The sequence below is a fragment of the Elephantulus edwardii genome, unplaced genomic scaffold, assembly GCF_000299155.1.
Source record: "Elephantulus edwardii isolate Elephantulus edwardi_28Jun2011 unplaced genomic scaffold, EleEdw1.0 scaffold00148, whole genome shotgun sequence".
NCBI classification, from domain to species: Eukaryota; Metazoa; Chordata; class Mammalia; order Macroscelidea; family Macroscelididae; genus Elephantulus; species Elephantulus edwardii.
The window spans coordinates 1,035,476-1,062,279 of NW_006399898.1; positions in this window are offsets into that span (position 1 = coordinate 1,035,476).

The following is a 26,804-nucleotide window of genomic DNA, read 5'->3' on the forward strand; positions in this document are numbered from 1 at the left end:
TGCTGTTCCATGTGATGTCACATAAGCCTCTAGGCATCTCGTGTTTAGAGACAGGTCCGTAAGGTGAGGCAGGTCCCTCTGCTGCCGTGGTGACAGGTTGCGGCCACATTGGTGGCCTCCTTCATCCGCCATAGGTCTTGCCATGGCCGTGCTTTGCGGCTCAGGCTGGATGTGAATTATTTGCTGCTTTAACAAAAGATAATAACGATGAAATGACTGGTGCTGCTTTTCCCCCTCAAGTAAGAGCAGGCCAGGAGATGTGAACAGCTGTATGGTCTGTTGGAGGCCCCGGGCACCTCCCAGGCCTTGAACTAACTGCCTGCTGTCTGGCCTCTGGGTGCAGTCATCTCCAGGTCCTGCTGAGAGTGGAGGCCGCTCACGGGCAAGAGCAGGAGACCCCATTCTGTGCAGAATTCACCCTTGTGGTGAAAAGGATCCCAAGTGTTAGGTGTTACGTGAACTGTTGGACTCGTCGTTAGCCTTTTGTACTGTTACTTCATCTGTATTTGGGAGTTCTAATTTTGTTAAAATAAACTCTTCTATATTTGTCGACGTGTCTTTGTTGTCTCCGTGTGGCCTGCGTGCCCTCAGCCAGGCCCCTGCCGGCTTGAGCAGCGTCCCCACTGGTCTGGCCTCTACACGGGGACCTTCGTGTCCCCAGCGGGGGGATGAGGAGAAGCCATGGGAGGTTCCCATTTCTGCCCCTGAGGCCCGGGTAGGGATTCACCTCTCGTATCAGAATCTGAAAGAGGAAGACACCACCATACCCCAGCAGCCGTGTCGGGGGTGGAAGACACCAGCCGGGCGGCTCCTAAGCACAGTTCACGCTTGCTGCGTATGGTGCACATTATAACCCGGAGTTCGTTCTCTGAATGAGGACTTTGTAGAGAACAAGAAGGTGGTATTAGGAGAGCCTTGTACTTACTTCCCTTCATGGCAGTGAGGACAGCCCAACTCGTCTCCTCCACACCCTCCAAACCTCACCATCTGGGAATAGACCACCTCACTAATCCGGGTCACAGCTGGGTAGACCTTTATTTGTTGTGAACCACTGAGTCTGAACTGACGTCTCGCTGACCCTCCAGTGGGTTTTCAGAGGCTGTAATCTGCACAGGAGGGAACTGCCCATCTTTCTCCCATGGATCAGCTGGTGGATTCCAACCATGCACCTTTGAGTTACCAGCACAATCTCTTACCACTAAACCACAAGAGCTCCCTGAACTTTTGATAGTCTTAAGAAAAATTCTCTTTGGAAAGGCCTTCAAGGATTGGCATGGTGACGAACAGAGTGACTGATTGTATAGACGTGAAACCCCGTGTGCCTGTGAGAAGGTGTCTTCCCTGCAAACACGTGTCTTCTCAGGTGCCCCCTACTCCAGCCACATCCAGGCTGCACGGGCAGAGCTCCCTACCCCTGCGGTCCCGGGTGGAGGTGGAGAGAATTTACAGCAAGAACCAGCAGTTCTTTAAGGGCCTGACGGCCCACTGCTGGGAAGGCAGACAACTCCGTGGAGCCGTTCTGCCCCGTAACATGGGCACCACACGCTCCAGCAGTGGTCATTGATAACGAATGAGCCCTGCGTGGTGCCCCAGCTGCACTCGCGTGGTGGCTAACCAAGGCCCAGAGGCTCCTAGAAAGAAAGGTCTGATGACCTGCTTGCAAAAACTCAGTCAGAGTCTGGGGGACCTGATGGTTACGTGGTGGAGCCCTGCTGTAACCCCTAGGGACCAACCCAAAAGCCAGCTCAACTCCACCAATGGCTGTGAGGGCAGTATCCTGCTGAGATTATAAGCTTAGACCAGATGGAGGGTCACCGGGAGTCAGAAACGACAGAGCGCGAGGTTTTCCGTTTGTGTGGGTAAGGTGAAGAATTCCCACTGGAGTTTGGTTGAAGCGGTGCCGACGGTGGCCGTGGTCCCTCCTTGTGTTACACGTCTGACTCATGGAGGAGGCCTTCCGGCGCATCCTATCCCATGAGTAACCGGAGGCCGAGGCGACATCTACCTCGCAATCTGAAGTAGTCACCAAACTGCACATCATATGATAAAAGTTTCAAAACTAGGTGTCATTTCAAGTCCCCCCAGGCCTGTACGCAAGCCTGCTCACTTGTAAATTCCTGGAAAGGCGCATTGGGCGGTCTTCAGGATTACCAGATGGTTCACCGTGGTGTTACAGGCTTGAAAATTGGCGCCAGTGAGAAGGGAGGTGCTAAAGGCCTCAAACTGTTCACCAAACAATCCTGCGTCTGAGAAAGGAGCTCAGCTGAGCCCAGCTCAGCGCCTCGCTGTTTTGGAAACAACTCTGTTTTGAGGAAATAATACTGAGAAAAGGGGCTTTGTTGAACCACAGTGTATTAAACAGAGGAGATGCAGGAATCTCAAAGATGGCCAGGAACCGGAAAAATGCGGCCTGATGATTCAAAGGTGGGTAAATACGGGAGAGGTTGGAACTGGCTTTTCCCTGGGGAGCTGAAGACAGCAGGGGTTCACTGACCCCCACTACCCTGTCAGAGGTGTAGGCATGGGTAACAGCTCTCTCTAGCAGTCAGTGATGGAACCTGAGTGGTGCAGTGGTTAAAAGCATTTGACTGCTAACAGACTGGTCAGCTGTTTGAGCACACCAGCTGTCCCCTAGAAGCATGCAGACTGCCTCCAGAGCCCCACCTACACATAACAACTCCCCATACACAGCGCTGTGGTGTTGCTACGTGCTGTCAAGTCCGAACCACCTTCGAGCTGATCCTGCAGCAGGTTTTCCGATACCGTAAATCACGCAGGAGGAGGAGCCCCGTCTTTCCTGAGGAGCAGCCGGTGGATTTGAAATGCAGTGCAATTTACACACTAGGCCACCAGAGCTCCCTTTATCTATACAGGTGTATCCACATACGTATCTTTACTTAACCAGCTCTGGACAGTAAACAGCACGAATTCCAGGTACGGAAGCTGTTTGTGTAGGGTGCTGGCAGGTCACAGAGAGGGTCACGGTAAAGCGATCCACAGCTGTGCTGAGACTGCTGCCCTGGACCCACTGCCCCTCAAGCCGATTCTGACCCTCCGGGTTTCCAAGGCTGCCCTCCCTTCTCCTTGTAAGCAGACAGCCTTGTCTTCTAACTCAGGGCAGCCGATGGGGCTGCACTTCCAGATTCTCAGCTAGCTGTCATGCACTTCAGCCACAGCACCACCAGAGCTACTCCCTGTGGGAGATTGTGTGCAAATAGCTACCAGTTTGTAAAAAAAATCAAAAGTGCCTGGATCCGGAAGGCACAGCACTCTACACCACACACAGCTGCTGCAGGGATGGACACAGAGAGACGAGCCTAAAAACTGCAGGAAGGCCTGTCCGGTCCTCCCAGAAACACTGGACAGTCCACTGGTCCCCAGCTGCTTACATCAGAACACACAGGGATGACATCATTACACACCTGCCACATTAAGTCATTCTATGATAACTGTGATGGCATTCAGACCCCCGTGGCAACGGGCGTCCTACAGGTCAAAACCCCAAGTCCCCCAGGTTGGGGGCACTGAAGCAGGCCACTCATTCAAGTGGAAATTCATCATCTGCTCATAGTCACCTGTTAAACAGCGCTCTTATCCACCTCCCCAGACACAACACTCCCCAGGGCTTTTCACTCCAGAGCCACAATCATAATCTCATCAGAGAAACCAAGCAGCCAGGGTGGTCACTAAATGCACTGTCCCTGCTGCCAATCGGAGGCCCTGGCCCTCTTCCGACAGCTGGAGGAGGCTGAAGACAGTGGACGGGGTGCTGAGGGTGTGGCTTCACGCTGAACACGCAGATTAGATACAGAGGCCAGGAGTGGCCGGTGCAAGGGAGATACAGAACGAGTTCTTCAGAACTCACAGTTCCATGAACTGAGGCATACATATCTGCTTGTGTCCCAGTTCTCCGGAGAGACCACAGCAGAAATACTGCAGGGATGGCTCTAATAAACACATTTATCCTCACCCCGCCTAGGTCACAAGTACTCAGGGTGTCAGCTCTATAAGGTTCTCCTGTCAGCCCTGGGCGAAGCTGCTAGAGCCCCCCCCTGGAACAGCCATTCCTGACAGACCCATGTCTGGGCATCAGTCTTGCCCAGGTCTAGGAGGTCCTCAGGGCAGGGTCCCCAGATCCAAAGGACAAACAGCTCCCAGCTCTTGAGAGCTTGGAGGGGAGAGTTTCCCCCTTCTCTTCTGTTTATCCCAGATAAGACAGAAGGTGAAGTAGGCCACACCTCAGAAATACCTCTCCACTGGATCAGGCTATGAGCTGAACGAGAATGTTAATCCATCTTAATCCCATTACATTGGCTCTGGGCTCCTCACATCAGATCATGCGGGGAGACATCATCACGCACCTGTCACATATGTCACTGCACAACCGCCAAACCACTGAGGAACCCTCAGGCCCCAGCCAGCTGACGCAGCTTTGAGGGACACAATTCGATCCACAACTGGCAATGCAGCTAAATTCCTAAGAAAAGTCTCTAGTTTAAATCCATGAAACATAATAAACAGTAGCATGTTGCAACGTGAGCTGAAGTTTGGATTTTCGTCGTCATAAATTGGTTCTTTTTAAAAAGTTAACTTTTAAAAAATGTTAACTTTCAAACACTCTCAGACTATATTCACTACATGGTTTTTCTTTTCATTTCGGACTCAGTTAAGTAAAGGGTGTGGGTACCTGGGGCACTAAGGTGGCTCTCTACAGAGACATAAGTGACAACACGGGGCCGGGACCTGGCGTCCCCCTAAACCAGCACCTCCCATGTCAGGGGCACCCCCACATCCTTGCCCCATTTTTTATCCCCACCACAGTGTCAGGTTAGTTCCCCTGCTGGCTACACAGACATGTCACCTGGAGTGAAAAATTGCTGTGTATCAGGGGACTCACTCAGCTCCGGTGTCCCCACCCAGCCTTCTGAGCTCCCGCAAACTAACCTCGAGGTGTTCTTGCTGGCCTCCTGGGTTCAGTCGAAGAGTCTGCTACCCACTGGGTCTCTCCTTTCGTAAGGACTGGACAGTGAGGAAGTGAACCCCCTCCTGTCAGCAGCCAGAATGGCGCAGACGGCCCGGCCATGGCCCCACGTGCAGGCACGAGGCCCTCACTTCCAGGCCCTCCAGCCCACACTCGCTCGCTCTCTGGTTCAGGTGAAAGTTTACACAGCAGATTCATTTTCCATTCAACAGCTGATGCTGGTTTGGTGCGTAGCATCCGTTTTACCCCCTGCAGTGAAGCAGCTCTCTTCCAAACCCTCTGGGTTCCCGGCTCCAAGCAGCCGTCACTCCCACTGGCCCCTTAGAGCCGTTGTGTTTCTTGGGGCAGCCTCCTGCTTCTTCTCTTTGCTCCAGAGAAGAAAGATGGGCAGTCAACCCCCATGTGACTTACTGTCTCTGAAAACCCACTGGGGGTGGGGGGTGGTCAGCGAAGAGTGGTTTGACTGATTGGAATACAGCAATACTAACAATGAAAGAGAAAATTCACATCAGGGTCACGGTCGGGAGAATCTTTGTGTCTGTGCTCAGCTTGTGGCTTTGTGGCTGTTGTTGCTGTGCACTGTGGAGTCAGAACCGAACCACAGCTGACCCGCCGGTGGGTTTTCAGAGGTAGTTAATCGCACAGGCGGAGATTAGCCATCCTTCTCCCATGAAGCAGCTAGTGGATTCGAACTGCATGCCTTTGGGATTGCAGCACAGCTTCTTGCCACTAGGCCACCTTAGCTAGCTAAAATTTTGGTTTCCAGCTGGCTCCGTTAACCAATCCACCACTAGGACACCTAAATAAATAATAGCCACAAAGGGCGAGGAAAAAAAAGAACCTTATTATTGTCGACATGTTTTCAAACTCACAGCAGCCCTGTAGGGCAGGGTAGAACTGCCCCATGGATTTTCAAGGTGGTCATTTTTATAGTAAGAAACTACCTCAGCGTTCTCCCTCAGGGTGGCTGGTGGGTTCAAACCGTCCACCCACTAACCTTTAGTTTTAACCAGTACACCACCAGGAATTCTTCCTTCCCAGCTAAACCAAAATCCAACACATGCCCATCTAGTCAGGTCCGAATGACGGTGCCTCCATCAGACTTCGGAGGCAGTAATTCGTACGGATGCAGAAGTACCCTGACTTTCTAGTAGCTGGTGGGATCAAACCAGTGATGCTTCCATTCGCATCCCAATGCTTAATCCACCATACCACCGGGGCTCCCAGCGAGATGACCTTTAGACCCCGCCCTCCAGAACTGAGAAGAGAGCCAGCGAGTCCTTGGTCACACAAGGGCTAATCTGAATGCAGCTATCTGCACTGAGAAGGGCTGCTCTCGGCCATGACAGATGAACGGCGATCTAACTTCAACTCCCAGGAACCAGCATCCTTCTAGAACGTTCTCAACTCAGGAAATGCAGAACAACCCTGTTTTCATGGTCCCTCCATTGTTGAAATGTTTTGGGGATCCTATCCCTTACAGCCAAGACTCAGGAGAACACACACACACACACACACACACACACAAAACCCCAAAGCCTCAGCAATCAGGATAAATACTATAATGCAGTATTTCTGAAGGCTAAGATGATGCAAAACCTGAGTCAGTTAGAGACTCACTCAGCTTGCTCTGTGCAGCCCCACCTCGCCCCTGGCCCTTACTCACTCTGCTTCTTCACTCAAACCTCCTTACCTGAAGGGGGTAGCATTCCTGGCAAACCCTCCAGCTGCACCATTTGTTTAAGCCACCATGTCAACTCTGGTGGCAGGGTTTGTAGACAATTGTGATGTAATCCAATTAGCCACACCCAACAGCAGCTCTGTGGGAAAAAGACAGGCAATCTCCCATGCAATTCACAACCTTGGAAACCCACCAGAGGGTCAGCTGTGAGTGGTTCAGACTCAGCGGCAATGAGCAAGACCGTGTGGAGCTGGAGACACCACGTCCAGTGTCCTCCCAGAGCCGCAGAGGCATGGACGCCTCTCAGAGCCGGTCACAAAAGCATCTGTGTGGATGATGCTTGGCCACAGTTGCCCAGTGTTCACTGCTCTCCTGGGCTCAGATATGTCCAAGATAGAAACCAAACCAGGAGATCCATTTTCTAAAGTCCTGTTCAAAGCATCCTTCACTTGAGTTTTAGGATCGTGGAAAAATATCCGCACTGTGCTGGTTGGTCAGTGAGCACCAGAGGACACGTTTATTCACTTACTCATCTGGTACCACTCGTTCACTGAGCACAGCCACCCGCTCTCTTCAGGATGCCGGTGCAATGTCAGATTTGAAAAAAAAACAATAGTCTCCAAATGCCAGAAACTCAAGTCGTTTTTTATATAACTTTATTTTAATAATTTATCTTGTTATGACTGTTGAGAATATACATAGCAAAAACCTCCCCAAATGAAAAATGACAATCAATGATTTCATCTTCCTTGGATTAACAATTAACACCCTTGGTAGCAGCAGTCAAGAAATCAGGAGACACACTGTTGGGCAAGTCAGCTGTCAGGGACTTCTCCAAAATTCTTAAGACTAGTAATGTCAGTTTGAAGACTAAGGTACACTTGATTCAGGCCATGGTCTTCTTAATAGCCTGCTATTAAGAGAAGTGAATGAATAAAGACAACAGGAGAAGAACTGATGCCTTTTGAGCTGTGGTGCTAGAGAAGAGTACTGAATATCCCATGAAATGCCAAAAGCACAAACAGATATGTCTTGGAAAAAATGCAGCCAGAGTGCTCCTTGGAGGCAAAGATAGTGAAGCTTCATCTCTCATACTTCAGAGATGTAGCTGGGTGAGGCTTTTCCTTGGAAAGAGATACCATGATTGGAGAAATGAAAGGTCTGTGAAGGAGAGGAAGACCTCCAGTGAGATGTATTGACAAGATGACATCAGCAGTGGGCTCTAGTGTGTCAGAGATGATGAGGATGGCACAGGGTAGGGCATGGTTCAGGTTGGCTGTTCATAGGGTTACTCTGAGTCATACTCGATGGCACCTAACAACTGGTCTAATAGAGACTGTGGAACCCCCAAGACAATGGTCCTCAACAAACTTGGAACAAAACTCATCCCTGTAGCTCAGCTTTCAACCGAATAACTGTCAGGCTTACAGAACAAACCCTAGGGAGTCACTCACTCCTTAGAACCACCAATCACTCAAGATGAGAAGGATGGCATCAGCCTGGGGATAAACTCAGAAAGCAGGAAGAGGAAAGAAACATGCGTGGACCTGAGAGTCCTAGAGAAGAAGACAGAAGAGTGTGGTTACGTGGTGGGCACTTTATTGCTGTGAAGCAAAATGTGTACAAATGGTGGGATGGGAAAACCAATTTGCTTTGCAGACTTTCACACAAATCATGATAAAGAAAAAAATAGCTCAAGGAAGAAAAAGTATTGGTATATATTTGTATCTTTAGTCGTAAAATGCACACCCTCAGTTATATCTGTCACCAACATAGTACCACCCGTCACGGATACAATGCCGCTGTTATTTTTCTGAAGAAGAATGGTTTTCAATATCATCTGTTAAATGCAGACTCAGAGTCAATGCTGAGAGATTAAAGATAGTCTCAATTTAACGCTTTAAAATGTTGAGCTTAATAATAAAGCGTTTGGTCCAAATATTTTTCCAGGTAAGATCAACGAAGAAGAGAAAGAGGAGCTGATTGAGAGAAGAAGGCGCAGTGACTGCAGTAGTGAGTTCAGACACAGCAACAACTGTAAGGATGTTCAGAACTAGGCAGTGTGTCATTCTGCCAATGGAGTTGCCATGAATTGGAACTGATTCCATGGCAGATCCTTGCCCCCTCTCGGGATCTGTGGGCCCAAGTATTCCTAGGAAATTCCCATGTGTCCTGACACTGGTCTTCCTCTGAGTCTCAGAGGTTCTCAGCCCAGGGACCTTGGATCTGAAGGACTTGTCTACTTCTGACTCTTCTTGTTGGTAGTCAGGTCTCCATGACGTGTGCTTGCTTATTTTAGTTCCGTTTATATCTCAGAAGAGATTGACTCCATATGCAAACTAGACCATTGTATCTAATTAATGGATTAATATAACAGCCTCTAATCCTGCCTCAGATGACACAACCTTGCTTTCAGAAAGTGAAGAGGACTTGAAGCACTTTCTGCAGAAGATCAGAGACAGCAGCTTTAATATGGATAACATCAAATCTTCACCATTGGACCAAGAGGTAACAGTATGATAGATGGAGAAAAGACTTCATTTTACTTGGATTCACAATTAATACCTATGGTAGTAGCAGTCATCCAGCTATAAGAAAGGCAAGCTGCACTGAGAAAATTTGCCATCAAAAACCTCACCAAGGTGCTAAAGGAGCAATGATATCAGTTTAAAGACTAGGGTGCACCTGATCCAAGCCTTGGTCTTTTTAGTTACTTCCTATGCAACTGAAAGACAGACAATGAATAAGGATGACTGAGAAGACTCAGTGATTTTTAAATTGTGTTAGAGGAAAGTACTGACTAGCCCGCCACCGACTGCCCAAAGAGCAAACAAATTTGTCTTGGAAGAAATACAGCCAGAGTTTCTCAGAGGCAAAGGTGGTGAGATTTCAATTCACATACTATGGCTATGTTGTCAGGAAAGACCAGTTCTTAGAAAAAGATATCATGCTGGTGAAGCTGGAGGATGAGAGGAAGAGAGAAAGACCTTCAACAGGATGGAACTGACACCGTAACTGTAACAATGAGTTAGAGCATATTAAGAGATGGGAAGGATGGTGCAGGAGAATGAAAGGTTCAGATCTGTTGTTCTTAAGGTACCTATGAATTGTAGTCGACATGATGACACCTACCAACAACAACCCTTCCTCATTAATATCCTGCCATTGCCATTCCTCGGCTGTCTTTACCCAAGGAGCGAGTGGTGGGTTCGAACCAAGACCTTTCAGTTTGTAGCACAGCACATAACCTACCAAGCAACCAGATCTCAATGAACCTCACAAAGGTGACGAGCTACTACACACAGGACAGTGACACTCGCTTATGACACAGAGGACAGTTACAAGATGCTGAGAACTATGGTGTCACAGAGGTGACACATATTTTGGAGGACATAGTTCAATCCATGACAGATTGCATCTGTCATCAGAATAGAAAGAAGTGGAGGGGTGCAGACCACCCCCCCTTTCTTATTCCATCCTCTCACTCTCTTTCTTAGAGAACCTGATTTCTCCTCTTACCCTGTGGTTGCCTAGATTACAGGCTCTCATCATCTGGCATAGCCTGGGCTTCCTCAGAGCCTGGAAGGTTCTGCCTGAATTCCTGCCTCCCTTGGAGACTGTGGTTGGCAGGGGCAACCCCTGACCCAGCAGCGGCCTGCCTTGTTCCTGTTACCTCTTCACTTTGTTTGGTGCTGTCTAAATATTGACTCCTTTGTGAAGCTGCACACACTCCAATGAGCTTCAGAATGTTTTCAATCACAGCCCGGGAAGCTGAGGGCAAATATTTTGTTCAAATGTATTGAGAGCAAGGACAGAGAGGGGAAGAAAACCACTCGAGCTGAAAGGGTCCTTTGTCAGCATGGTGGTTTCCAGGGATTTCAGAGTCTGGGGAGGGGGCTGTTGAATATCCGTTGGGGGGAGGCGCTGGGAGGGGCCATCGCCTGGCTGACCTCATTCAGCTTCTCTGGACAAAGTTGGGGGTGGGGTGGGAAGAGATGGAATAATTAGAGGCCACGGCTTCCCAGGCGTTCTGAGCTGTCCAACCAGGAGCTTGAAGACAGATAAGCCAGAACCAGCTTTCACAACTTTCACAGCCACCTAGCCTTGTGGGATTTCTACAAGTGATCACACATTTAGATTATCCTAGTGGATAAGGTTACAGGACCAACAGTCAGCATTAAGATACATGGAGAAAGGACTGAAACTGTCAATGATTTCTTTTTGCTTGGCTCAACAATCAACACCCTTGGTGCCAGCAGTCAGGAAATCAGGACATGTATTGCATTGGGCAAGCCCATTGTCAGGGACCTCTCTAAAATGCTGAAGAATAATGGTGTCAGTTTAAAGACCAAGGTGTGACTGATTCGAGTTGTAGTCTTTTCAATTACTATGCATCTGAGAGCTGGACAGTGAATCATGATGACAGAAGAAGAATTGATGCCTTTGAGTTGCAGTGTTGGAGAAGAGTACTGAATATCCCGTGGACTGCCACAAGAACAAACAGACACATCTTGGAAAAAGTGAAGCCAGAGTGCTCCTTGGAAGCAAAGATGGTGAAGCTTCATCTTTCATACTTTGAACGTGTAGCGAGGCAAGGCTTCCTAGGAAAGGGACATTATGCTTGGGTAGACAGAGGGTCAGCAAAGGAGAGGAAGACCTCCAATGAGATGGACTGGCAATGTGACTTCAGTAGTGGGCCCTAGGGTGCCAGAGATGATGAGGATGGCACAGGGTAGCGCAGGGTTCAGGCTGTCCATTCACAGGGTCACTGAGTCATGATTGACTTGATGGCAACTAAAGACAGTGGAGAAGGCATTATGCGGCCAACCCAAAGGCACACAGTTCGAATCTACCAGCTGCTCCTTAGGAAGGAGATGGGCAATCTCCTCCCATGCGATTTATGGCCTCTGAAAACCTGCTGGAGGGTCAACTGTGAATGGGTTCTCACTCAATGGCGTTAAGTTTTCTTAGTTTGTCACGTTTAGATTATAAATCTTGTTGGTTCTACAGGGAGCCTCGGTGGCACAGTGATTCAGCACTTGGCTGTTAACCCAAAGGTGGAAGTTTGAGAACAATGTGGCCATCTGATCAAAGCCGTGGAGACCCAGCAGGGGCAGCGCTAGCCGTCCTGCTGGGCGGCTGTGAGCTGGTGGTGGCCAGACAGCACAAGGAGATGAATTTCTTCTGGGTTGTTTTTACAGAAAGGTGTGCAGCACAGGGAGAGCTCGGTGGTACAAATGGGCTCAGCGGATCTGACGGAAAGGTTTGTGGTTGGAGTCCGCACAGAGAAACCTTAGAAGAAAGGGCTGGTGATCTGGAAGGCCTGAGGAGCAGAGGTCGACACTGACAGCTGGGGGCTGTCGCAAGCGGGAGCCGGCCCAATACGGCTGGCGTTGGTGCTGGTGGGGGCTCAGCAGTCGATGTCCCAGTTAAGGTGCTGTCCTCCTCCTCCTCCTCCCCCTCTGTTCCCCAGGAATGTCTAACTCGGACCCCACGTCTTCCAGGATAGCTCTGTTTGTCCTTCTCGCAGTCCACGGTATAGTGGAAAGTCTTCACTAGCCCTGACAGCTTTGTGCTGGAGACAGGCCTACAAGGTCCTCAGTGGCACCCAGGAGGCACAAACTCCTGAGAACGATCAACCACCTGCGATCCGAAAGGCTGCCCAGAGGGAAAGCTTGGAAAACAGGAGGATAAGTGGAAAGAAGTCACACAGAGAGGGCGTGGGAAAGGCACTTTTGCATTGTGAGGATCCCAATCAAAGTCAGCAATGAAAATACAGTAATCGGTGAAAACCAGTGTGCTCTGTCACTCATCAGAAACACCCATGGCTTTCAAGTTGATTCTGACTCCCAGAGGACAGAGCAGAACTGCCTTATCGAATAAAAAACCTGGCGGGCTGTTAACGGAAAGGTTGGTGGTTTGAATCCACCAGCCGCTCCAAGGAGACTGATAGGCAGGCGTCCATCCACTCCGTAAGGATTACGCCCTCGGAAACCTAACAGATGTACTTTGAGTCTAGCGGATTCTAAGGTGGTAGGCAGCACTGCAGGTTGGTGAAGGGACAGCTGCTATGGTTGGACACAGGGTGGAAGCCCCCATCTGGTGCTGCTGTGACAGAGATACCACGAGTCAGTGACTTTAATAGACAGACATTCACTCTCAGGAGTGATCAGGAGGCTAGAAGTACACACTAAGGTTCAAGTTCTGGGGAGAAGGCCTTCTCCCTCTGCTGGCCGTGGAGGGAAGTCCTGGTTTCCTCCAGCATCGTCGGCCCTGTGTTCCCTTGTGTCCCAGCCTCGTCCAGTGTCCTAGGTCCAAAAGGACACTCTGCTTTCCTGGTGATTATTACTCAGGAGTGTTAAGGGCTCTCTTTCCTTCAATTTTCTCTCTCGTAAGACAAAAGGTTTACAGGCCATGCCCTAAAGGAACATCCCTTACACCCCAGGAAGCTGTGATGGGATGCACCCCACCCTGACTTCTCCTACGATTTGGTCTACCAGGTCTGTATCCTATCATTACGTACATGCATTTTGGGAGACACAATCCAATCCATCTAAGGATAGATAGCAGTGCTGGTGAGAGTGGGGAGCTGGGAGGTCTCCACGTGTTCCAGCCTCTACCACATCAGCGGCCCAGTCCCACATACACCTCACCCGAGAAATTGACATGTCTCCATCCAAATCAGATTCTTCTGGCTAGTTTCTCATCGGGGCCCGGCCAAACGAATTTAGCTAAAGTGAAAGATGATTGAAACCATCACTCAGCCTACACCGAGCCTCAGCCGTGGCCCTGCAGCTCCCAGGTGCTCCCTGTGTGGGGCTTTCCTTCCCCCAGATCCTTCTGTGCACGGCCTGGTCAGAACACACACCAGGCGAGGGCAGGGTTGACCAGTGGCTGGGGACGTCTGACCCCACTCAGCCTGGCTGGTGCTGAGACCTAAGACTGGAGCCTGGACACTGCTCCCCACTCAGCTGCTCAGCCTGGCCTCAGGCACCCAGCACTCTGTCATCTCCACCTGGTCAGCTGTCCAGGGCCCCAGCCAACCTCCGGCACCCCAGCAGTCTGTCAACTCCACCTGGTCAGCTTGGCCCCAGGTACCCACCAGTCTGTCAACTCCACCCGGTCAGCTACCCAGTGTCCAGCCTGGCCTCAGGCACCCCAGCGGTCCGTCACCTCCACCCAGTCAGCTACCCACCAACTATGCCACCAGAACTTTGAATCCTGAGCAGGAAGGATGGTGAATCATTGTCTCATACTTTGGCCGTATTGTCAGGAGTCCTCGGAAAAAAGACCTCATGCAGGACAGGTAGTGACGGAGAGGAGGACCTTTAGCAAGGCTGACTGACACAGTGACTGCGTACAACAGTGAGTTCAAGCAGACCCAGGGCTGTGAGGACGGCGCAGGATAGGACATTCCACTCTGTTCTGTTCACTTCAGGTCACGACACGGAGCACTGGACATGATGACAACAGCACATGCATGTGAAAGCTGGACGCTGAGTGAGGAAGACAAGCACTGATGCCTTTGAAATACGCTGTTGACAAAGGATACTGACTGAGCCAGGAGAACAAACAGATGTGCCTTGAAAGAAGCACAACAGGAATGTTCCTTAGAGGATGGAGACACCTAATATGACCCGGCTATTCCACTACTTGGCATATACCCTGAGAATATGAGAACTGAGGTACAAACTGAGATTTGTACACCAATGTTCATAGCAGCATTATTCACCATCGCAACAACATGGAAACAGCCCAAATGTCCAACCACAAACGAGTGGATTGAGAAATTCTAGTACATTCACATAATGGAATACTATGCAGCATGCAGGAGCAGTAACTTTGTAAATTATTATCTAACTTGGGAGGGACTGGAGAGTATTATTCTGAGCGGACTAACAGTCCCACAAGGATAAATATTGTATAAGACTGTTATTGTAGAATGAGTATAAGGATCCAGGAGGGGTGGGAGAGGCTGGAAGCAGAGGGATGTGGATGTGCAGGAGGAAGAGGAGGATTAATCACTGGGTTGTACAATTTGATGGCTGGGGAGGGGGAGTGGTGAGGGAAATATAAAGAATTTTTTTGCATTTATGTTTGAGTTTTGTAAATAAACTAGTAGAGGGAAAAAAATACTTGAGACTTGGTATCAAGTCTGTTCCTGATGGTCATCATGCTTGATAAAGTCGACAGTCACGCAAAAAGACGAAGACCTCTGAGGAGATGGGTTGACGCTGTGGCTGCAGCGACCCAAAGCAGAGCAGAGGCTGTGAAGACGACGCAGGCGTGGACGCCCCTCTGTTCTCTTGTACGTGGGGTCGGTCACTTTGAGTCAGAGCCGACTCGCTCCCAACACCACCAGCAGCAGCAGCGGCGGGAAAGCCTCATGAAGACCGTGGAGAAACCCCGAAATAGAAGCTGAGAAGAGACAAGGACCTCCCACCCACACTTAGAGGCGGCCTCTTGAAGTCTCCCTTCCACCCCCTGAGCTGGGACAGAATACATTTCTATTAGCTTACTGCACTGCTCACAACACAGCAGGTCTACGTGGTTTGAATCAACCCCGGACTCCGAGGGAGACAGGTACAGTCAGCGGAGGGCTGCGGCGTCAGAACCGACTCCGCGGCCCTGAGCTGGGGGTTTTGGAAAGTCATCCCTTGGGATGTTTGTTACGACACAGACAGTGGTCCCTCAACTAGCTCTACCTGGAGGCCCCGCCCGAGTCAGGCTCCTTCTGCACAGGTTGGTTCTGCTCCTACGCTCTACACCTCCTCCAGCAGGTGGGGGTTCACATCCACCTTTCCCTCCAACTAGTACGGGGGTGGGGATCCTCAACACCCTTCCCTTCCCTCTCTCCATCCAGTTGCTGTGGGAACACTCAGCCCTCCTACCTGCCTTCCCCTCCCCGGCAGCTGTCTGTGCATATGGGGGGGTGTGCATGCAGGTGGTGTGTGCGTGTATACACACGTGCCCACAAGCATGTAGAAACACAGGAGTGTGTACCTGAGCTCCTGTGTTTGGGTCAGTGAATGTATACACAGTCAACCGACACTGACTTGGGACAACTGATTGGGTTTTTTTGGGGTACCCGAAATAGCCCGCCCTCTTATTTGATGCGTCACCACGAAGCCTGTGTTGGGTTGAGTTTGTCAGATGCCCTCTTCAGAGAGCAGATGAGTTGTGCACCGTCCTTGACCGAAGGAAAAGAAAACGCGGAGCCCCCAAATATTAACAACTCCTTTTCATCGCCAAACAGGTTTATAATAAAAAGGAAATTACTTTATCGTACGCCGACCTCAAAATATTCACTCTCATTGCTCAGAAAGTTTTTATAGGCTTCTAGTGTATGGAAAGCAGGCATCAATGGCCCATAATCCTTTAAAATGAGAAACCATATATTTCCTTTCCTTCCATAAAAATACTTGGCTCAGGGAGGAGCATGGAGTACAGTGCCGGCGACTCCTTCAGCCCTCACGTGAAGGTCACTCACTGGCTGATGGGGATACGTGATGTCCTGGAGGAGGTGAGGGAGGACTGTGGGGATGGTGAGGGAGGACTCTGGAGGAGGTGAGGGAGGACTCAGGAAGGTGAGGGAGGACATGCGGTGTCTGGTAGAAGGTGATGAAGGACCCGTGAGGGCCTGAGGAAGGGGAGCCAGGACACCTGTGTCCCAGAGAAGGTGAGCTGGTTTGGAAGAGAGAGAGACGCCCAAGGCACTTGAGAAGCGTGGATCTGAGGGCTGGGGACCCCTGCTCTCCTCTCTTCAATGGTTAGAGATGAATTGTGTCTCCCACAGGTATCCTGAACCTCTGGACCTGTGTATGTTATCCCATTGAGGAATAAGACTTTGTTCTGTTACTGAGTCCAATCACACCAAGGGATAAAAGAATCAGATAGAAAAGGATGCATAAGTAAGTGATGCAACCGGCCACGCAAAGACCACCAAGGGACAGAGCTGGAAGCTTCCCCTCCACCCACTGCGCAGGTTCAACAGAGAGGGAAAGAAAGCCTTTCTCCAGCGTCTGTATTCATGCTTAGATTCTGAAGGCCTCAGCTTGTGGAAGGCTGAGGTCTACAGTGGAAGCTCTAACTCCAGTTCCAAGCGTGATACCAGTTCAGACATCATCTAAGTTCTTGCCAACTAGTAAACCATGGGGCCAGACTAGGGGCCAGTCCAGGGAGGGGTGGTTTGTTCTCAGGAAAAGTGTCGTTGGAAGGAGATTACACGATCCAGGATGGCCGCAAGCTCTCTTGTAAACTGCACAGCTAGAACTTGCCTACAACTGAGCCTTGGACAGTTTGGTGTTGTTTGTGTTGGGTTTTGTTTTCTTTTTAATTTATGTCTTAGTCCTTAAGAAGCTGCGGTGCTAACTCCCAGAGCAGCCCCTCTGCCAATTCAAATCCATCAGCTGCTCTGCACGAGCAATGTCTTCTGGCATCATTTACAGCCTTGGAAAATCCACTGGGGGGCGTCAGTTACGAGCTGGTTCCAACTTGACAGCAATGAGTCATGTTGTTAAGTACCATGGAGTTGAACCAACCCAGCACCGACTCTATGTAGTCATGGGAGATGTGGACTGGGTGACAGTTTCCGAAACACATTAGGTTTCCAGCCAACAGCTCACACACATTTTGGGCATAAACAGGCAGGGAGACTTGGTTTCCCAGGGAGAACTGGTTTCCCATTCAACAGTTCAGACTCCTCTTGTTTCATGACTTGGATAGAGTATCTACAATGGCATAAGACCTCTTGTTGTTGATTGCTTTCGAGTCGAACACAACTCATAGTGACCCTATGAACAAAAGACCTGAAGCCTTTCTGCAACCATTGACACATATCAAAGTCCATAGAGTTTCTGGAGGCATGTTGTTTAGGAAGTGGATGCCACGCCTGCTTCCAAACAGGATTTCTTTTTTATCACTTTTTAAAATTATTATTAATTTTAATGAAAATTTACAGATATTTTGGATTTCCATTCATTTTTGCACTTTACTCCCTGCTCACCCCTTCCCTCCAGTTTGTTCTTCTCTTTGAAAAGTAAAAGAAAAATTCTTTCATTGTTACACAATCCCTCCCCCCAAGTCCACTCCACTATGCTGCCTTCGTTCTGGACTCATGTCATGACAATAATACCTAATCACATATCGCTTTTAAACAGTTCTCTCCCTCATCTATTTCAAATGAATAAATGACTAGCAAAGCCAGTTCATCGCCCTTCTCTTATTTGTAAGGGGGGAAAAATGTGTTGAGGGAATATTGAGAAGACCTTGAAAGGGCACAGATCAGATGCTGTTTGGGGGTGGCCTGACTCTGGTGCCAGTGTCACCTGGTGGATAGTGAAGCAGGGACCAGGACAGCCTGGTCACAGCCATCTCCGTACTTCCCTCCCTCAACACCAGGCCTTTCTCCCCCGCCACACCCCCACCCCGTGCACGCTCTGTAGGTTGATCCCAGACTTTAGCAAAGCAAAGCTCCTTTATTTCCCCACTGCTGTTGAATAACAACTAAAATTTTTCTTCCTTTGCTTCCAGCAAAATTGACAAAATTGACAGCAGAAGACAAGGAAAATTTCCTTACCTGGTAATGAGAACAGCTTTGCCGGGGGCTCAGCTCCATTTATCACTTTCCATCTCAGTCTTTGCTCCTGGGAAAGATGAACCATCTGCTCCGTGGTGTCTGCCCAGCCGCTGACTTCCATCCTGGGGTCCTCGGGGGAGGGGAGGGGACACACGAATTACAAGGTTATTTAGACCTGCTTCACCATAAACCTTGACAAAGTCTTTCATTTCATGCAGGCAAAATGCCCTTCATTTTGGAAGCCTGCTGCTGGCAGTGGTGGAGACAGCCCCCATCTATGTCTGCTGGCACCCCGCGTGTCCTCCCTGGGTCGTGATCTGAAAACCCTTCTTGGATGCCATCCTGTCAGGCTGGGGAAGAGAAGAAGACGGTGGCATATCAGCATTGTGTCTTGTCACCAGGTGTGGTCACTTGAGAGACAGCACAGGGTTGCTGCGCACGGGGCTGGCTATTGAGAACCTTCTAGACTCTTCCATCTTCTCAGAGACTTCTGGAGTTTGGAGCTGGCCTGCTCAGGAGCGTTCACCTGGAGCAAGGTGAGCTCATGGACAGAGATGTCGTTTTTGGACTTCCGGGGTGTGTGAGCACTGACGTTCACCTGGGCTGTGACTGCCCAGGTACGACGGTCACCGGTGTACCTCGCTCACACCTCTTTAGGGTCCTTGGCAGCAAGGATATGCCAGAAACAAAAGAGATGGTGCAAAGGGCGTGGGTGAACTGACCACACTTTCTCAGATCAACGGGAGCCTCCATGGAGGAAGGGCCAAGGGCTATGGGCTTTCCTTACAGCCCCCAGTGGTTGCTTTATCAGATGGCCTGGGTGTGATAGTACCTGTGAATCTCATGAAGGTTTGTGAGGTGGGCAACACAGAGATACAGGAAGCTCAAGGGGGTGGGAGTGGGAATGATGTTTTGCTTGATCTGCGGGCTTTCATAGATTAAACCATATCATTAAATGATATAATAAGGAAGCTGCATGATGACCCCCCCCCAGAATCTCAGAAACCAAATCATTGTAAAAGGATCAAGGGTTCTTAATTCCATCACAATCCTAGATGGAAGGGGAGGAACGAGATCTGAGAGAGGGGCCCTCACTACCATCAGGAAAGAACTGTCAGGAGTGGAGCGCATCCCTTTGGACCCAGCACCTTGCAAGGAAGCTCCCTGTCATCGTGGAGGGCAAGACACACGGAGACACCCCGAGGACCACTGGGCCTCAGATGCTGAGGCTTTCCTCCAGAACTGACAGAAAGAGGGCTTTCCCCTAGAACCCTGAATTTGGACTTCTAGCCTCTTAAATTAACAAACTGTTTGTTAAAGCCATTCACTTGTGGTATCACTGTCACCACAGCATTAGAGAATGAATTAAGACACAGGCTAGAAAAGTCAGGTCTTTCTGCTATTTGTTCTCCATTGCTTGCTGTAAAAACTTAAACCATTCAAAACACATAAAGGAGGAATCCAAAGGGCCTTCCTCCCACCCTTAACCCATTTGCCAAAAGACAGTCACTGATAGGAGTTTATAACCTTGCATTCTTCCTGCATACTTCTCCCCAAAACCTGTATACCTTTTCCTCACTTTTAGACTACCACATCTGACATTTTTAATTATGGACACAGTGGAAAAAGCTGCTGGCTACTGGGTGCAGTACGTAACAACATTGGCTAGATGGGTAATGTTGGATAGAGTTGTCCGAGCCATGGTTCTCATGGACTGGGCAGCTATGTAATAATGTAGTTCAGAAGGAAAGACATATAATGATGTAGTTTGGTCCCTGTGTCATGATGCGGTTTGGTCCCTGCGTCATGAGGTAGTTTGGTCCCCATGTCATGAGGTGGTTTGGTGCCTCTGTCATGAAGTAGTTTGGTCCCTGTGTTGTGATGTAGTAGTGTGGTCCCCATGTCCTGATGTAGTTTGGTCCCTCTGTCATGATTTAGTTTGGTCCCCGTATCATGACATAGTTTGGTTCCCGTGTCACGATGTAGTTTGATCCCTGTGTCATGATGTAGTTTGGTCCCTGTGTTATCATGTAGTTTGGTCCCTGTGTCATCATGTAGTTTTGTCCCTGTGTCATGACGTAGTTTGGTCCCTCTGTAATGATGTAGTTTGGTCTCTGTGTTATCATATAGTTTGGTCCCTGTGTAATGACATAGTCATTCTCCATTTAGCTTTACGACCTGATCTAACAACTTAATCATGTTGATAAACAAGAAGTGGGCATATTATTGTTATTTTTTGTATTCTCACTGTAAGCTCTTTTTTTAGCACACGTGGGGAAAAATGTTTAATAAGGCAATAAGAAGCATAACTAGCGTACGGTGGGCTGCGCAAAAGAGTTAAAGAGAAAAGAAAGGAGGAGAAAGGGCCCCTGAAAAGTCAGGTGACACCAGACCCCTAAGCGTGCTGTGAGCCGGAAAGCAGAGTGCGAGCTCTCACTGCGCTCTTAACATCTTTACAAACAACACTTTGTATCTGAATTTTCACTTCTAACCCAGGGCTGACAGGGGTACCGGTGGCTCAGTGATTGGCTTCTCACCTTCCATGAGCGGGGATCTGAGTTTGATGCCCGTCCAGTTCTCCTCCTGGGCAGCAAGATGCCGTGATGCTGACCAGGGTTCAAGGAGCTCAGCGTGGCTGGGTCTGCAATCCTGGGGATGGTGCAGGAAGGACCAGCCAGCATCTTGTTCCTGCTCGATGGCAGATAACTGACCACCCTTAACCCTCGCAGCACGATCACACCAGATACCCCAGTGCCAAGGTCAGCCTCTCCCAGCGTGGGGAGTGCACTTGCTGTTGCAGTGACACCAAGCTGATTGCCAGGGAATAGGGGCTCAGTCGGGAGTTCTGTGTGGCAGGTGAGGTCACGGACCTTCCTCCCAGCCCAAGCAGTCAAGTGCCTGGTGCAGATGTGCATGTGGACAGCATGGCATCACTGGGCGCGGGTGAGGTGGGCTAGCTGGGGTGTTCCTGGTGCCCGGTGCCGAGCAGTGGCCCAAGGGCTTGCCTGGTTCTGGATGTAGATACTGGACACTCAATTGCTACCCAGGCTCCAGTCCTGCCAGATAGCCACGAGCAACCCTCCGCTTGCTCAGATCTCCTCTGCATCCAGTCAGCTAGGCCAGCTTCTGGTCCCCAAGATGCAGCCGTGTCCATGTGTCTGGATCAGTGACGAGGGGTCCCTTCTGGGAATGAACAATCAGTGTCCACTCAGCTGGCTTCTTCCCCCCACTCCGCACCCCTGCTGACCCCCAGTGACCTCTGCTCTTCATGACTGACTTATTTCACGTTTCCCTTCTGTGAACAATCTGTTCCCTCAGTACGAGGTTTTCGAGGCTCATCTGAGCTGTGGCCACAGGAGAACGTGACTTCACTCCACGGCCGGGCGCTAGTCCGTTGACGGGTGGACCACACCGTGTTGACGCAGCATCTGCTGGTGGACATTCCGCATGTCCCCGCCTCGTGGCTTCCGTGGGCTGGAGGCCTCTGTCCGCGCCTGCTCCTCTCCGGGGATGCACACAGGGCTCATCTCTTAATTAAAGCGCTTTGTCTTTTTTTCCTTCTCTTTCTTTGCTTTCTCCTTTTTTTAATTACCCAAGCTGTTCTTAAAACATCTCTTTCAATTACGGACTGCTCTTTCTTACTTGGCTTTTCATTTCTTTGTTTGTTTTTATGAAATTCAGCAGCAAGGGGACTGATATAGCGTGTTGGGATTTGGGGGGAAGGTAGAATGAATAAAGAGGTCCCAGAGAAACCAGGCAGATTTCATGGTGATTTGGAACCAAAATGAGATGTGTCCTTAAGTCTTGCTTATTTGCAAAGTGAAGTCGTCTTCCTCTTCCCCCTTAAAAAAAAGTCTTTTTGTTGTGATTTGCGCGAAGCTTTATGGAAAATAAAAACTGGTTTTCCATTAATCAATCTGCATCTTTTCATTTGTGACACTGACTGAAATCAGTGTCAGAATGACTGAACAGGGCTCTTCCCACTTCCTCTCTGTGCTTCCCATTTCCGCGGGTCCTTCTTTCCTTCCTGCCTTCTGAAGGAGCCCTAGCAGGGCAGTAGTTAAAATGGTCAGCTCTCAGGTGAAAGGTGGACTGTTGGTCCATAGGTTCCTCTGACGGGGACAGGGCACTCTTGTTCTGCGAAGACTGCAGCCTTGGGCACCCTTGGGGGCAGGTCACCTCTGTCCTCAGGATCTGAATGTCTGGTGCTTCTCTTTCTCCTGTTCCCTCAAGGACACGTTTTCCCGTCCACCTGGGAGATCCATTAGCCAAGACCAGAGAGGAGAGTGGTGCTGTGGACAGCTGCAGACGACGCCCAGCTAAGAACCTGGGACCTTGCAGCTGCACGCCCTCCACCCCATTTCAGGTCAGTTCTTGCCTCCCATCAACAGTGTCTACCGTTTTATGAAATCGCCTCCAGCAAAGAGGATTCGTCCAGCACAGGCACCGCTCTGGAAGTCATAAAGCAAGCTCTTTAGAAATGGAGGTGCCCGCTGGATTCCACAGAAAACTATCATTATTTGGATGTCGTTAAAAGGTTCAGACCTCGGTGAAGGGACCAGGGTCAAAGCTAATGGAGCTAGTCAGTAGATGTTGGGTTGCCAGGCCCCTCTCATCCCACCCCAGACCCTTTCCTTCCCCTTCAGCTTCCTTTAGCATCTGAGGAGGCATGCCTGCCGGAGACAGTGGCTTCCAAAGACAGCTGCATACCGATACGTGCATCCCATCCCATGGATTTCTTTTCCTTCTTTTCTTTTTGGTGTCAGAATACCTACAGGCAGCCACACAAGTGTTCACAGTCTACACACACAGTTCAGTGAGGCTGGCCACATTCTTCAGCACGTCCCCACGCTTCCTACCTTCGCCCACGTTGTGTCATAATCATGCGCTCTGGTGGTGAAAGCAACGTGGACCAGAAGCTCTCCTGGTCAAACCCACCAGCTGCTGCATGGGAGAAGGACATGGCCTTCTGCTTCCAGAAAGATGCACAGCCCTGGGCGTCCTCCGCGCCGGCTCCACACTGCCCTGCAGGGTTGCTGTGAGTTGGAGTCAACTCGATGGCTGCAGGTTTATTTTATCATCATTCATTTTGATTCTTTGCCCCTTCAAATTCTCCTGTGTTTCAGATGATGTAAGATCAAGCTAATACAGAGAATTATTTGTAAGGGTGCAACATTTTTCATTAACTGGGAAAAATTGTTTAGTTTAGCAATGGTTTTATGGGTTGGCTTTGATTCAAAGTTGAAAGATTATTACTGGGCATTCCATTTGGGGTCCCCTCAGTGGATCCAGTAAGTCTGATTTCCACATAAGTTTGAAGTTCTGTTTCATAATTTTTTGATCAAGACACATATGGTGGGGCCTGGATGAAAATGGAATGGTAGTGGGGGTACCATCCATTTCTTCTAGTGTCATGATAAAGGGAGTAAGTCTGGTTTCCAAAGGAGTTTGCCCTTTTGGTCAGGAAGCATTTATTGGGTTCTTGATTGAAACAGTCCCCAGTGGTAGCCGAGTCTCATGGCAGAGGAAGTAGTGTTCAATGCAGCAATTAGACTTTTAGTTCGTTTCCTTCTCTCATTCCGGGCTCACCTTCTTCCTCTTCTATTGCAGGTGAACGGAGACTAACTGTCGACGTTTGTAGGTAACAGCTTACAAGGTTTTGAGATCCCATCTGCTACTTTGCCCGATTAGGAAGTAGAATAGAGGGAATGGCTGCAGATTTTGACACACAGGCCTGGCTCGGAGAAGAGGACAAGGGTCTTAGATCACTAGGTTTTCTGTAGGTCCAGCAAGATGTGGTGGTTCTAGAACAATCCTGTGGCTCGTAGGGTGACGAGTGTTGTGGGAGGTGCTGACGGCCAGCTGGGCCTCTGAGAGTCCTGTGCCAAGGATCACCGGATGCCGTCATGCACTGCATCCACTCATTCCCAGTGCCGTTTCCTGGTCCGAAGCCCCAGCCTGCTGCAACACAGATGCGTCCCTGGGGAGAGAGGAAGAAACTCTGAATATTGCTGAAAATTAAATTCTTGCTCCTAAAGGTAGAAAACTTCATAAGAAAATTTAATTTCAGTGATAGGGATAAAAGAAAATGATAGTTTTTACATACCAGAGTCTATGGCCTCAGAGCCATTCTACCCCTAAATAATATTTTTCTCAATTTAAAGTTGTTTAAATTTGAAACCCACTTGTTTTTTCCAGAACTCCTTATTGACAAGCAAGGCTGTCCGTGGCCTGTGGCGAGTCCTGGATACAGTGAGTCGTCATTGGGGGTAGGGTGAGGACCTTGTATTCCAGCACTTGAACTTTGACTCCAGTGATCATAGCCCCTCTTTCTTGTGTAACTGATCATCACTGGAAATGCCTGCTAAGTGTTGAAACACCGCTGCGCACCTCACCATCATAGTCTGCAAAACTGTGTTCAAGGGTGGGCTCTGCCCTCCTGGGTATGGAACTGACGGTGGAATTTGCACTGGAATACATTTCACTTCCACAGGGAACAGGGCCGAGGGGCAGCGAAGAAGAGGGCTTCTCACTCAAACACAACACTCGCACACCCCATAACCACACACGAATGTGCACACACATGCAGCCATGTCCACTCACGCCTCCAACTCCAGGGGTCAGTCCACATACACCTTCACTCACCACATACCTGTGCACAAACTCACCCACACGCACCCTCACACACACGCACACACACAGTCTCTCACACCTGCACTCACATTCTCACCTCCATCCTCACACACATTCACATAAACTCTCTCTCACCACACACTCTGAGTCACACAGTTACACTTTCACCCACATCCACCTTCACACACACACACTCATACTCTCACACCCCCACATACACACACAGACCTCCACACCCACTCATGTCCCCACACATCCATGTGCACACACATAATTTTTTCCTTTTTTTAGTAAATTTTTAAAAATTTCATTTTATTATTTTGTGTGTACCAGCAAATCAGATCTGACTGGTACAGGAGGAGATTGCCCCTCCTTCTCCAGCAGATCATCTAGTGGATTCGAACTGCACACCTCTGGGATTGCAGTGCAGCTTTTTGCCACTAGCCAACCAGAGCTCCCTTAGTAAATTAATTTTAATGAAAGTTTACAGAGCCTTTGGATTTCCATTCATTCACTGTTGCACTTCTCCCCCTGCCCAACCTCCCTTTGCTCTTCTCTTTGAAAAGTAAAATTCTTTCATTTCACGCACATAATTTTACATCCTTTTTCTGGCACAGACACATTCTCCCCATGCTCACACATACATACACCTACACACTGTGACACTCACACATCTACTCACATACCTAGTACACGCACCTTCATTCTCACACATGGCTATGTATTAACTCTTACACACACACACACACACACACACACACACACACACACACTCTGACACCTGACTCAGGCTGGAGGATCTTGAAGGTGAGGGTGTGCTGAGATTTCTGGCACTCAGTCCCCATGACTGGATCATCCACTCACTCACCAGTCACTCACGTAACACTGTTCAGTGGCCCAAGTCTTATCTTTCCTTTGCTTCTCTAAACTGATTGAGTTGAAATTGGCACCTGGTTGACCCTGCACTGGGTTTCCAACACTGTAAACTTCATGGGAGGAGACTGCCCGCCCATCTTTCTCCCTTGGAGTCACTGGTCGATTTGAGCCACCAGACAAGGCTGGCAGCCCACCTCCTCTAGGATTACATCTCCCTTCTCTCTAGGTGTGACCCATTAACACAATTTGGTGCTCTTTGGTCCTAGATTGGGTTTTTCAGGAGCTGACCTTGGTGGAGGGACTTGAGTGATCTTACTTCCTGAGTGGAGCGGGGGCTTACTGAGCTCAGTTCCTAAGTGAAGGTTGGAGAGTCCCTGGACGAACAGAGTCTGGGAGCAAAGTCCAGGGTTCTGCCTCCCAAACCCTATCATCACGACAGTAAATCGACTGATGTACAATTCAATCACAGTGCTGCCATCATTGTACAGGAGCCCTCAGCAGTTGATAAACACACCCTCACATCTCATCTCACCTCTGTCCTCACCCCCCTCTGTGCCTTGTCCCCCTCTGTCCACACCTGGACACAGAAGGCAGTGGCAGTAGGGAGGCCTTAGATGGCTGCCCCTGCCTTTAAATATCCCAATGGATACTCACCCAAGTAGGACATAGAAACCTGTGGATGGTTATGCCATTGGCCTTGACATTCTGAGACTGTGAGGTTGAGGTCGCATCTCTGTCACCTACGGGAGGGTTAGATTATGTGAGCTCACACACACAGCTGCTCACAGGAGTCTGTTGCCTTTTTGCTGGAGTGGCCTGGCCAGTCCCTGGTAAAGGTGCCTTGCTGCCTTGAGCTGTGGTATCATCCTGAAGACACGCCCCCCACTCCTGCCAGCCTTGCCGGAGTTCAATGTCACCCCCTCTCAGTGGGTGAATAACAATGGAACGGGGCACAAGGCAGTGCTCCTGACCAAACAAGGATCCTGTGCCCTTCCTCCAGGCAGACGGTGGGTTGATGAAGCGGTTGCCCCTTTTAGAAGCTGTTGAGAGAAGGT